At 49.6% G+C, this 14,166-nt stretch overlaps 1 protein-coding gene across 4 annotated transcripts in view; it reads right to left on the reverse strand.

Annotated features, from left to right (window-relative positions):
• Positions 1-12,054, reverse strand: part of Ccnd3 (cyclin D3) — a 91,562-nt gene extending 79,508 nt beyond the window's left edge. For 2 of the 4 annotated variants that reach the window (XM_085679266.2, XM_085679265.2), the window contains exon 1: positions 11,902-12,053. The gene's annotated coding sequence lies outside the window, so the exon portion shown is untranslated. Of the gene's footprint in view, positions 1-11,901 lie in introns of all 4 variants that reach the window. The other 2 variants (XM_048445409.3, XM_085679264.2) reach the window with 2 other exon arrangements.
• Between the last annotated feature and the right edge of the window lie 2,112 nt (positions 12,055-14,166).

Below are 14,166 nucleotides of genomic sequence, written 5' to 3' on the forward strand. Positions count from 1 at the left end.
CTTCATATGTGAAACAAGAAAGTCCCAGAGTACTCGCTTGTTACATGTGCAAGTATATGTACACATGTGGAGGCCACAGGACAGCCCTGGGTGTCAACCTCGGGAAGGCCATCATCTCTTTTGAGGCAGGTCCCTCAGTGGCCTGGAGTTTACCAGCTGGGCTAAAGTGTCTATCCAGAGGTGCCCCAGGATTTTGTCTCTGACTAGCCAGGGAGCCCCCACGGTTTCATCTCTGTCTCCCCAGCACCTGATGCCATGTAAGGCACTTTGACACGTGTTGTGAGGATCAAACTTGTCAACCAAACACGTTACTGACTAAGCAATCTTCCTGCCTTTTGTTCTGTTTTTTTTTTTTTTTCTTTTTTGAGACAGGGCATATGTATCCCAGGCTGGCTACAAGTTCAGGAATGGCCTTGGACATCTATCTCATCCTCCTGCCTCTATTTCCCAAGTGCTGGGGTCACAGCCATGTATGTGCCCACACCCAGTTTTGTGTGGTCCTGGAGACTGAGCCCAGGGCTACTTTAGGCCAGGTCTCTATCAACTGCACTACATCCTCTGGCTCTGCACAACACTTGTGTGAAGAATAAGTAAGAATCGAGTTAATAAATAAGATGTTGATTACAAATTTATTTACTAATATCCCGAGTTCAATTCCTTGAACCTACGTGACAGAAGCAGAAAACCACCTTGTGCAGGTTACCCTCTGACCTCTGAGCACATGCCCCCACACAAACACCTCACCAACACACGAAATATATGTTTGTTTGTTTGTTTGTTTTTTAAGAAAAGAAAGAAAATCCACACAGTATATGCTCAAGAGGAACACCCAAATGACCCTCAGCAGCTGTGTCTGGGGAAACTTTCTGAGGCCTGCCCAGAGGCGCCAAGGGCCAAGTTTAGTGGTTATATCAGGTCTGGGCCTACCCCCCACAAAGAGACCATCTCTTTAGAGATGCAGAAATCTGAAAAGAAAATTCAGCTGGGCTTGTGGACAGAAGCTAAGTCAATCAAAGAAAAGACGGGTGCTGCTCCTAGGACCAGCAGGGACCAGCCGACTGGAGAAAGGGAGGGCTTAGAGAATGTGCTACACCTTTGTTCTTGCTCTGTCACCTAGCCTATTGGAGGGCCTGTGACCCCTGACCCCAAGAGCCTTTCCGTTGTGGTTCCTGGGTCTGTAGAGGGTGTGTCTTAGAGGAAGAGGGTAGAGCTGAGAGGAAAGGGGGGCCTTGAACTTCTGAGCCAGCTGCTGGGAGCAAACAGTTCCCTCTCCAACACCCCCAAGCCAACTTAGCACTGTTCACTTGCTAGGGATCCAAACCCGTGGGTCTTATTCAAAGTGGACTCCGAGCCCCAAGCCCAGCAAGCTCCACAAACCAGAGCTCAGGAGAGTCTGTGACAGCAGACAGAAACCTCCAGGGCACAGGCAGACGGGGCCCACAGGTGCCTTCTCCTCCCCTGGCGGGGCCTCCCTCCTCCAGCTGGAGCTTAAGTTGATGCTCAAGGCCTGCATCTGTCTGAGGCCCCAGCCTGACTTCCTTTCCCAGAACTCCGGGAGCCCAGGGGAGGGGCAGGGAGGAGCAGCCTGGAAAGAGGCGAGCAGAGAACTGGAGGGAGGGTGAGCTGGAGCAGAGAACGCTGGGGCCAGAATCGGGAGTTTCTGGGATTGCCCCAACTTCAAGGGCTCTGTCCAACCTTCTCCCCACAGGCCAGAACTTGCAGGTCTATTTTTATTCTAAAAAAAAAGGGGGGGGGGGCTGCGGGGTTGAGGCTCTGGCTGGATGGTAGAGCACTTGCTTAGCCAACACGCCAAGTCCTGAGATGGATCTGCAGCATCACATAAACCAGGTGTGGTGGTGTGTGCCTGTAAACTCAGCACTTGGGAGGTGGAGGAATCAGAACTCAAGGTCATCCTTGGCTACAGAGCAAGCTTGAGGCTAACTTGGGCTATATGAAACCATGTCTTAAAAAAATAATAGAGCGTAGTAGCACACTCTTCTAATCCCAGCACCAGAGAATCAGTGGCCGGCTCTGTGAGTTCAAGACCAGCCTAGACTACAAAGTGAGGTTCAGGCCAGGCTGTGGTGGCTCATGCCTTTCACCCCAGCATTTGGGAGGCAGAGACAGGTGGATCTCTGTGTGTTCGAGGCCAACCTGGTCTACAAGAGGTAGTTCCAGGACAGGGTCCAAAATTATAGTGAAACCCTGTCTTGAAAAACCAAAAACTAAAAAACAAACAAACACAAACAAAACAAAACAAACAAACAAAAAATAAACACCAAAGTGAGTTTCAGGTCAGCCAGAGCTACATAGTAAGGCCTTGTCTTAAAAAAAAAAAAAGAAGGAGCGTGTGTGTGTGTGTGTGAGAGAGAGAGAGACACAGAGAGAGAGAGACAGAGAGAGACAGAGAGAGAGAGAGAGACAGAGAGAAACAGACAGACAGACAGACAGAGACAGAGAGAGAGACAGAGGCAAGAGACAGAGAGAGAGAGAGAGAGAGAGAGAGAGAGAGGAGAGAGAGGGAGGGAGGGAGCTATAGGCAGGGTGGTGAGAAAAGAAACCAGACGACTGCTTTTGGGTAAGTCTCATGCCCACTCCTACTGGAAAACACAGCTCGCTCATGTTATGAAGTCAGTAACCCTCATGCATAAGCATCTGTGGCCTGCCTGGGACTAAGCTGGGCTGTGCATTTTCTCTCAAATCCAATGCAAGTTAGATAGGCTGTGCGTGATTCATCATCTATAAAGGCATAAGAAATGTCTGTCTTGCTGGCGCTGGGGCTCAGTGACACAGTAATTGCCTAGCATGCACAAAGGCCTGGGTTCGAGCCTCGGCATGCCCCGCCCCCTCACTGGACTGCCAGGACACAGATACTGTTTAGCATATAGTAAGTATTTAGCTAGTATTATTAGATACTGTGAGGGAGGGACAACAGGCAGAGAAATAGCCAGGAAGGAGCCCAGCACACAGAGCTGGACAGCTTGTCCATGCGGGACTGTTCTCTGGCCACCCACCGGACAGTGAAATGAATGGGGAACCGCCTTTGTGGCCAAACAGCCCAATTAGCCTGCCTGCCGAGCTGTGCAATGGGAGCCTAAGATCTCTGTGCAGAGGCTACCTCGCCGCTAAGATGGTTTTCCTGTCCCCTTGTCTCTTGAGGGATGAGGTTAGGAAAGAATGGATTACTAAGTGTTTGGTAATACTGGTCCTCAGGTGCCCGTGGCATCTCGCTCATCCTGGGCTCTGTCTGCTGAGTCCCTAGAACCCACTGGCTGTATTGTTTTCTTTGTTCTCTCTTTCTGCCTCTGCTCTCACTATGTATGCCTGACAGGCCTGAGTTTGAGGCTGACTTCAAACTCACAGAGATCTGCCTGCCTCTGCCTCCCCAGTGCTGGGATTAAAGAACTGTACTGCCACACCTGGGCCCTTTATGGCCCTCTTAAAAGTCTGACCGGCGGCAATCAGATCGGGCCCAGTATGGGAGGAATCAACATCTTCCTGCCCCACCTTCTGAGAGCTGCGGCTCAGTCTCTGCACTCTAATCTCGGGAGACACTGTTGGGGAATTTTACCCAGCGTGGGAGCTGGTCAGGCTGCAGAAGGCTAATAGTTTCAGAGAGGTGTGGCTTCCGAGGTCCCTTTACAGGCACCAATATAAGCGTCACACCCTTTGAAGGGTAGGAACGGCCATTCCAGCGTAGCTTCCCTGACACGCTGGCGCTGGCGAAACTTGTGTCCCTCTGTGGCAAGGACACAGGAAGGTCGGGGTGGGGGGGCGGGATGTGGGGAGGCCCCTGCCTGGGGAAAGGAGCACATTCTCTCAGGCTTGCACACTTGGGCCAGAGCTGTTAAGAACACATTTTATGGAGATTCTGCCAGGTCCGGTCAGAACAGCTCTCTGTGTAAACAGCTGGGAATGGGGTGGGGGGAAGCGGACAGAGGTCCCAGGAAACCAGCTGGCGCCTGAAGGACCAGGTGGGGTTCTTCACCCAATAGGGGCCCCTGGAGCGACACTCTGGGCAACAGCTCCATCTGGTGGACGGAGTGTGAAAACCATGGCCCGGGCCGGCGGCGGGCCGAACGATGACGCAAGGGGGCCTCGGTGAGCAACCCAGTTTCCAGGCGGAAAGAGATGGACTCTGCGCGTTGACACTCTGGCAGAGGCTCTTCGTGCATGCGCTCTCGATCCCGGAGGCTGGGGCTCACGTCATTAAGCTGGGGTGGGTTATTTGTTAGAAAGTCTTCTCACTTTTTGCCAAATGGGCGTGGCTCTTTCCACGACTGTGATTCCAGTTCTCGGAAAGTAAAGACACGGATTGCTACAAATTCGAGGACAACCAGGTCTACTTAGGATAGTAGCAGGGCTATCCGGTGAGAATCAAGTAATAATAACAATAAGTCAAAAAGATTAAAAAGCAGAATAAAACAAAATCCAACCACTCAAGAAAAAAGTTATGGGGCTGGAGAGATTAAAAGAGGTTAAAAGTTTGTACTGCTCAAGGCTGAAGAGATGGTTAAGAACACTGCCTGCTCTTCCAGAGGTCCTTCCTGAGTTTCCAGCAACCACATGGTGGGTCACAATCATCTGTAATGAGTGCCCTCTGGTGCCCTCTTCTGGCCTGTGGGTATACGTACAGCACGGCAAAATACCATATACATAATAAATAAATCTTTTTAAAACAAAGTTGGTGCCGCTCTTGCAGATGACCCAGGTTCAGTTCCCAGCACCCACGTTATGTTATGTGCTCACAACCTGCAGGCACCTGCATTTATGTGCACAGATACACACACTAATACATAATTTAAAATAAAATAAACACTTTTGGGGGGTTTTCCAGACAGGATTTCTCTGGGCAGCCCTGACTGTCCTGGAATTTGCTCTGTAGAAAAGAATGGCCTCAGAACTCACAGAAATCTACCTGCCTCTGGCTCTGCCTCCCGAATGCTGGGATTAAAGGCGTGCGCCACCACCACCTGGCAAAATAAACTCTTTTTAAATTCCAACGCTTCCCAGAACTACTCAGACATTTCAACGTTTCACATATCTCTATCAGTTTTCTGGACTTTAACGTTACTTTTTCACAATGCCTTGATTGTTTGATTGACTTATTGATTAGAGAAAAGGTCTTACTCCATAGCCTAGGTCTCCTCCAACTTTCAGTGACCCTTCTGCCTCAGCTTCCTGAGTGCTGGGACCATAGGCAACCACCCCATTAAATATCATTGTATTTTATCTTTTTAACCAACTTGGCTGTCCTTTTCTTTTAATTAAAAAATTATTTATGTGTTTGTCAGACGCATGCAGGTGTCCATAGAGGTCCAGAGGGTATCAAATCCCCTGTAGCTGTAGTAAGGGGTACAGTGCCCAAAGGATGCTGGGACCCTGACCTGCATCCTCTGGAAAAACAGCCAGTGAACCATTAACTCAACCAGTGAGCCAACTGTCCAGCTCCAGTGACCTTTTTCAAAAATTTTACTTGCAAAGAATTTGTTCCTATTCTATATTCTACCCAAGCCCTTCCCCTCTCCACACCATCACACGGCATCGTCATTTTATGCGTGTGAGTTTTAACTTTTATGTGTATGAGTACTTTGTCTGTACCTTTGCCTGTGCACCACTTGTGTGCCTGGAGCCCAGGAAGGTCGGAATGCGGCATGACACAGACTTCTTCCTGGTGGGCAGGCAGATGGAAAGGGATTCTGGCAAGGTAACGCTGGCAGTGAATTCCCAAAGGAATTCTTAAGACAACAGTCCAGCAGCTTAAACAAAGGTTCTGTCGGTATCTCTCTCCCACCTGCTGATGAACTGGCTCAGCGGTTCAAGGCCTGGACACAGTACCTGACAGTTGTGGGCCAATCAACAACCCTGTCGCTCTTCAAACTAAACTAAACAACCTAAATTAGGGGAGAAAAACTCTTCAGAGACTTAAAAAGCCTCCCGCCCCTGAGAAGAGACAAGTTTCTAGTTCCAAATACCCCTTCTGCTATGCAGAGGGTCTTTTTCTCCGTCTCCTGCATTTCTGTGTCTCCTCATTCCCAAGAAACACCCTTCTCCTACTGTTGACCGCTGCTCGCTTGTAGTGTTTGAGATTTCTCTGTTGTTACCTGGGTCCTCCTGCTTTTTAATTCTTTAATTAGCAGAGAAAATGGACCTGATCAAGGCTCGTAGACTTCAAGAAAAGGAGCTGCAGTCACAGATGTACAGCTGTGAGTTGCCATGTGATTGTTGGGAATCGAACCTGGGTCTTCTAGAATAATAGCCTGTGTATTTCTGTTGTTTCTAGGATGGGGTCTCTACATAGCCCTGAAACTATACAGACTCGCAGATCACCTGCTTCTGCTGGGATTAAAGGCAGGCACAACACCACACCCAGCATGTGTGGGTGCTGGGTGCCCAGGGGATGCTGGGGATTGAACCCTAGTCCTCTGGAAAAGCTTTTTTTTTTTTTGGACAGGATTTCTCTGTTTGGGAACTCACTTTGTAGACCAGACCAGCCTGGCCTTGAACTCACAAAGATCTTTTAACCTTTGCCTCAAGAGTGCTGGGATTAAAGGAGTGCACCACCACAACCAGTGCTCTTAACCACCAAGCCATCTCTTCAGTTCCAGCAGCATTATTTAAAAACAAAAAGAGGGCTGGAGAGATGGCTCAGCAGTTAAGAGCACTGACTGCTCTTCCAGAGGACCCAGGTTCAACTCCCAGCACTCACATAACATAACTCCAGTTCCAGGGAATCTGATACCCTCACACCAATGTAGGAAAAGTAAATTTAAATAAATTATTAAAAAATAAGAAAACAAAGAAATATATTCACCTAAAACATAAATTAAGGGGCTGGAGAGATAGCTCAGCGGTTAAGAGCACTGGCTGTTCTTCCAGAGGACCCAGGTTCAATTCCCAGCACCCATATGACAGCTAAAAACTGTCTGTAACCCCAGTTTCTGGGGATTTGATATCTCTGATACCTTCACACCAATCCACATAAAATAAAGTTAAATAAATTATTTTTAAAAACATAAATTAAAAAAATAAAAGCAGGGGCTGGAGAGATGGCTCAGTGGTTAAGAGCATTGCCTGCTCTTCCAAAGGTCCTGAGTTCAATTCCCAGCAACCACATGGTGGCTCACAACCATCTGTAATCAGGTCTGGTGCCCTCTTCTGGCCTGCAGACATACACACAGACAGAATACTGTATACTAAATAAATAAATAAATATATTAAAAAAAATAAAAGCAAAAAGATAAGTCAGGTACTGGTGGCGTGTGTTTTTAATTACAGCACTCAGGAGGCAGAAGCAGGCAATCTCTGCTAGTTTGAGGCCAGCCTGGTCTACAGAGGGAGCTCCAGGATAGTCAAGGCTACACAGAGAAACTCAATCTTGAAAAACAACAACAACAATAACAAGAACTTTAGATCGCAACTTCTATCACTGAAAATAAAAAGCAGATACTCTAAACTGGGCTAGATCCACCTTCAGCCCTGGACTCTGCCACGTACTAGCTGTGTGGCTTTGTCGAGTTCTTAAGCCTTTCTGAACTGTTTTTCTCATTGATAACCCAGAGGCAGAGGTATGCACTACCTCGAATTACAGCGAGTATCAAATAGGAGAAACGTTTAGGGGCCCTTGGGAACACTCTAAAACTCCTACGTGGCTGTTGGAACCACGTTCATCAGAGTCAGAAGGTTCTAGGGGCACTTTGGGAAAAAGGCGAAGGGCTGACACCAGAGACTGCTGAACTGAGACACAGACTCCAATCTCACCTCAGAAAGGGGCCGTGGGCCAGCAGTGGGACCCGGACGGGAATTGACAGCTTTGAAACTTGGAGGATTTAAAATTTAAAAGTCTTCGGGCGAGATAAACACACCTACTGCTCTGCAGGGAAAGGGAAACTTGGCAGAGGTCCCAGAACTTTCCCCACCCACAAGCCGCCCTAACTTCCTCTTGTGGTTTCTCAAGGGTACAGCCTGTTCTTTGTGGACAAGTGAGGGCAGAGGACAGGGGGGCACGTGCTCAGGGTTCCACTGCACCCCACACTCGGAGCAGAGAGGAAGGGGGGCAGAGCAGCCTCTGTTTGCATTATTAATAATCTTCACCTCTCCCTCCCCCTCAAATCCCAGCACCAACACCCATCTCAACAGATGCCCCTTCTTGGGTTCAGTGCTTAGCTATTTTTTAAAGCAGTTTTATTTATTTTATGTGCATGGATGTTTTGCCTGCATGTATGTCTGTGTACCGTGTGTATGTGTAGTCGAAACGAAGGAAGGGCTTCAGATCCCCTGGAACTGGAGTTACAGACGTCGTGAGCAGCTGTATGTGTATTGAGAACTGAACCCAGGTCCTCTAGAAGAGCAGCCAGTGTTCTTAACTCCAGAGCCATCTCTCCAGCCCCATAAGTTGGTGTTTTTGTTTTTCTGAGGCAGGGTTTCTCTGTGTAACAGCCTTAGCTTTCCTGGAACTAGCTCGGTAGACCAGGTTGGACTCAAACTCACAGAGATCCGCCTGCCTCTTCCTCCCAAGTGCTGGGATTAAAGGTGTGGGCCACCGCTGCCGGGCCAAATTGGTGTTTTTAAGACAGGGTCTCACTATGTAGCCCCAGCCCTTCCCCCAATTCACAGACACTGGCCTGTCCCGAGTGTTGGGATTATAAATTTTTGATTGCAGTAGGCAAAAGGACCTGCCATGGGCATTCCCAAATCTGTGCAGGGGGTTCCTTAGAGAAACCAAATGTTTCCGAGAGGAGGCAGAGAAAATAGTGAGAATTCAGGGAGGCTTCCCTATGGAGGGCCTCACGTCACAGGCCTCCTGCCAGCCTGGGGGAAGGGGGCAGACACACAGGCGCTGCCTCTCAGGAAGTGACATGGGGTTCAGGGACAGTGCCTCAGCGTCTCCCACTTCTCTGCCATCCCCTTACTCAGATACCAAGTCTGAACGCTCTTCTTGGGTTCTAGAATGTGGGGGCTCTAGGCTGGAACGTGCACACGACAAAGCAGGCTTGGCAGCACATGCCTGTAATGCTGGCACCCTTCAGAGGCGAAGCCAGACAGCGCAGAAGCCCAAGGTCACGCTCAGTTACATTCGTGTTTCAGGCCGATTGGGGTTATGAGACCTGTCTCAAAAGACAGATGGGCTGAGGAGATGGCTCGTGGGGAAAGTAGTCGCTGCACCCACGTGAGGACTGAGTTCAGATCCCAAGCAGGCACGCAAAAGCTGCAAACACTGAAACAAGTGCAATGAGGTGAAGCCGGGAGGGAGACAGGCGGATTCCAGGGTTGGCGAGCTGACGGCCAGCTCCAGGCTCAGTGAGAAACTCTGCCTCCAAAAGTAAGTTGAGGGCTGGAGAGATGGCTCAGTGGCAAAGACCACGGACCCAGATTTGATTTCCAGTACCCACAGGATAGCTCACAGAAGTCAACTCCAGTTCTAGGGGATACAGCACCCTCTTCTGGCTTCTGTGGGCACCGGGCACACATGCGATCCACAGACATGAATGCGAGCAACATAGTAATACATGTAAAATAAGTAAGTTTTGTGTGTGTGTTTGAGACAGGGTCTCTTTATGTAGCACTGGCTGGCTTGGAATTTGCTATGTGGACCTGACTGGCATCCAGCTCATAAAGACCTGCCTGCTCTTCCCTCCCAAGTGCTGGGACAAAACCTGTGTGACAGCACACCTTGCACACACCCACATCCACACAAGAAAGGATAATGCCCCTGTGCTGTGCTGTGCTGTCCCCGGAATCCTGAGCAGACCTTTAGGGGACTCTCTGTGGACAGTGCCGGTGTCTGTGTAAACCCAGACTCCCTTCAGCTAGCACATGCTCAGCTGCACATTAAGCAGGCCGAGAGCAGGTCTCCGACCTGGGTGTGGTGATGGGTATCTCTCATCCTAGCCCTTGGGAGAGCAAGTCAAGATTGGGAGTTGGAGGACAGCCTGGGCTAACAGCAAGACCCTGTCTCAGAGGAAAGAACAGGATCTCCCAAGTCCCAAGTCAAGTGAGTTGGATTTAAGGTCCCTTTCTAACATCCCATCTACTTCTCTCTCTCTCTTTCTTCTCCTTCTCCTTCTTCTTCTCTTTTCTTCTCTTTGTTGTTTTAGGAGGCAGCGTTTCTTTGTGTAACCCTGGCTGTTCTGGAATTCACTCTGTAGACCATACTGGTGGACTCACAGAGTTCTGTCTGTCCCTGCCTCTGAAGTGCTGGGATTATAAGTGTGCACCACCACCACCCAGCTTGACATCTATTTCTTTACTTTTTAAAAAGGATTTATCTATTTTGTTTATGTGTATGAGCATTTGCCTACATGTACCATGATCATGCCTGGTGCCTACAGAGACCAGGAGAGGGCATCCGAACCCCTGGAAAGGGGTAGTTGTGAGTTACTGTGTGGGTGTTAGGAAGCGAACCTGGGTCCTCTTCTTGAACAGTAAGTGCTGTTAACGGCTGAGTCATCTCTCCAGCTCCCTGACATCCAGGTCCCTCTTTAAGGTGCTCTCTCTACCTCCTGTGTTCGAGTTTCCTCCTCTATAGAATGGAGCTAATACTAGTTGATGACGGAATACAGCTATCAGAGGCATTAAATGAGATGCTATATCTAAACAACATAAACGCTTGCAGGTGCTATGCAACTCTGTGCTAGCATCCATGAAGAGAAACACACAAGAAAAGGGTGGGAACCATGGAGGCCATGTCCATGGGTTCAAGGGTTGAATGTGGACTGGCGCCCTAATGGAATGTTCAGAGATGCCTTCCATTTCCAGTCTCTGTGGCTAGAAACTCTGATTTTACTCCATGATGTTCCCAGCATCGGCAGAGTGTGGCTACATGAAAAGATGCTAAATGACTGTGTAGCCTGCTGTGCTAGGGCGCGCGGGAAAGAAGCAGAAGAACCGCTCCTCCACCCAGGACCAGTCCCAGAGGACTCTGGGGTAATGGGCAAAGGACAGGGCTTGCTGGAGAAAACAGTCCCAGGACCAGGATGGGGAGCGGACCCCCGGGGGCACCCTCCAGCTGTGCACAACTGGAGTTCAGGGACTCCAGCTCTGCAGCTTGTTGGTCCCAGAACTGCACCTATTTATTCCCACTTCCTTATGCCTGGAAGTGAGAGAGAACAGGAGAGGCCGGAACTGTTTTCCAGTTACCAATATATCCCAGTGCCCAGTAAACCATTCTGATTCAGTCTACCTCTGCAGTAAGTACCTCAAAGACTTCCCACCAGATTCTCTCTGAGGTCAACAACCATCCTCTGGAACCCAACCCAAATGTCCCCTTCCCAGCCTCCCTGGCATCTCTGTCATACCTGAGACCAACACCAGCAGTGGCTGAGACAGTCAGCAGCAAACAGAAACTACTGAGCACACAGTAGGTGCACAGCCAGTGCCAACGAATACTGCCTCCCTGCAACAGCAGAGACCGTCTTCAGTTACTCTCTGATCTACACTAGAAGACGCATATGGCTGAGACCAGGTACACATCAGCCCCTCAGGACCCGTCTGTAAAGTTCTAGTTTTTGGCCCCCTTCCTTGGCTCTGGCTGACTCAAACACATACTGGTTGGTCCTCCAACCTCCAAAGCTAATGTATGCTGCTAAACCCTTGGATTTGCACATCAGGACGGGTAGCTGTGAGGATGCGCACGGCACGCGTTTAGGAGGCTCAAGGTTTTGGGTGCTTCGAAAAAAAATCACACTCAGTGGGAAAGTGAACAAAGCTTTTGGAGCCAAAACCGAGGGGAGAGCGGCGCGATGATGGGCTGAACCCACCTATTAGGGTCCCCGGCCCTCTCACCACCCACCTGCTATCTCCACCTCCGGGTCTCCAACCTGGACTCTAAGTAACATCCCAGGCAAAGCAGCCAATGCTAACGTCACATTTATTCTGGCTTCTCCAGTTCCCCAAGCCTACCTCTTGGCAGATGAGTCCCCCGGAGCTCTGAGGATGGCCTCACGTTCTCTCCCGCTGCTGGACATCTGTTTTGGGGCAGTAGGAGTGATAACAGCCGCCAGCCAGGGACAGGACAGGGGCGTGCACTCCGCAGCACCCAAACAGAGCGAGTGTCCATCCCACAGGCGCGGCGTGTTTACAAAGTCTGCACCGCCTCGCAGATCACTAGCTTGAAGCTGGGCAGGAAGTGGGGACGAGGGGGCGGGCGAGACAAAGGAGCTGGGCGCTGCGCTCCGCTGGGGTTTGGTCCCTGACGCCCCCAAAGCAGACAGAAGAGGCTTATCCAGCTCTAATCTGTACTCCACCGGGGGTCTATAGACCTGATCATCAGCCCCCGGTAGTGGTGGTGGGAGGCGCGGGTGCCGCTTTGCCAGATTCAGGTGTACACACTCCAGAGGATGCCTTCTGGGCATCTACAATTTGTGGGGCACGTTACTCAGGAAGTAAACAGCAGGTCTGAGTTCTTAACTCTTACCACACAGCCAGGCACTGCAACACCTGTTATCTCACCCCACCCCCAATTATCTAGCAGGGAAACTGAGGCACAGTGAGGTTAGATAATGTGGTCAGAGTTTGAGGGTAACAAGTTTGAGGACTCTGTGATTTCATCTGGCCAGGCTCCCCCGTCCCGGCCAGAAGGGATGAGAAGAGGCAAGGTCCAGAGAGGCTGATGTTGGTAACATGGACTCAACACACTGGAAGTGAGAGGGACAAGAAACAAGCTTCCTTGTTCACTTAGCAGTTGCAGGCTGAGGGCTAGAGATGACCGTGCTGGGAATCGCAAGTGGCTTGGTAATAAGACTAAAGCTCCGGCTGGCCGAGTAATTGCCTAGCGTGTAAGAAAACCCTGAGATCCCCCAGCACTGCGTAAATGGAGTACGGTAGTGGATTCCGGTAACCCCAGCACTCTGGAGAAGGTATGGGTAGGATAATCAAGGGAGGGTGTCTGTCTTCATCACTGTTCTATTGCTGTGAAGAGATACCATGACCACAACAACTTTAAAAAAGAAAGCATTTAATTGGGGGCTTGCTTACAGGTTTAGAGGGTTGGTCCACAGTCATCCCCACTGGTGGGGAGCATGGCAGCATAAATGAGGGTGAAAACACTACGCTATGTCTGATCTGCAGGCAGAGAGAAAGAGAAGGGGGGAGTGATGGGGGAGGGGAGACACATCTTCCAACAAGACCACAGCTCCTAATACTTCTCAAATAGTGCTGCTCCCCGGTGACTAAGCATTCAAATATATGAACCTATGTGGCCCGTTCATATTCAAACCACCACAGTGCTCAAAGTCATCCTCAGCTATGTAGCAAGTCTGAGACCAGCCAGGCCACATGCAACACAGGCTCACACAAAACAACCAGTATGAAGGTCCTCTCTGAGAGAGTGAGGTCCCTGGGATTGGGCTGGCCCAGCTAGCTAAAACATCAGCCAAACTGAGAAAGCCCTGCTAATGCATTCAGCCTCTAGAGTGCCTTTTCAGACGTTCCTTTAAGGACTGGAGAGATGTTGCAGCAGTTAAAAAACACCAGATTCAATTCCCAGCACCTACCTGGCAGCTCACAGTAGTCTGCAACTCCAGTTCTAGGCTATGCAAAGTCCTTTTTTGGCCTTCTCTGGCACCAGGCATGCAAGGGGTTCACAGAGATACATGCAGGCAAAATGGTCATACACATAAAATAAATGCATGCATTTTTAAGAAAAGCACTTAATTTTATTATTGTATTTGTGTGTGTGTGTGTGTGTGTGTGTGTTTGTACAAGTGAATACCCCCCAAACGCCAGAAGAGGATATCAGATCACCTTGGAGCTGAAGCCACAGGCAGTTGTGAGCCACTCAACATGGGTGCTAAGATTTTGAACTCTGATTCTCCCCAATAGCAGTGTGTGCTCTTAACTATTGAGTCATCTCTCCAGCCCAAAAGTGCATTCTTTTTTTTTTTCAATGATTTATTTTTATCTTATGTGCTTTGGTATTTTACCTACCTGTATGTCTGTGTGAGGGTGTCAGATACCCTGGAGGTAGAGTTACAGACAGTTGTGAGCAACCACGTGAGTGCTGGGAATTGAACCAAGGTCCTCTGGAAGAACAGTCAGTGCTCTTAGTGGCCAAGTCATCTCTCCAGCCCTCAAAAGTGCATTCTTAAGTGCATTCTTAGTCGAATGGTGGTGGTGCAGGCCTTTAATCCCAGCACTCCGGTGGCAGAGGCAGGTGAATCTCTGTGG

The sequence above is a fragment of the Myodes glareolus genome, chromosome 18 (genome assembly GCF_982192425.1).
Source record: "Myodes glareolus chromosome 18, mMyoGla1.1, whole genome shotgun sequence".
NCBI classification, from domain to species: domain Eukaryota; kingdom Metazoa; phylum Chordata; class Mammalia; order Rodentia; family Cricetidae; genus Myodes; species Myodes glareolus.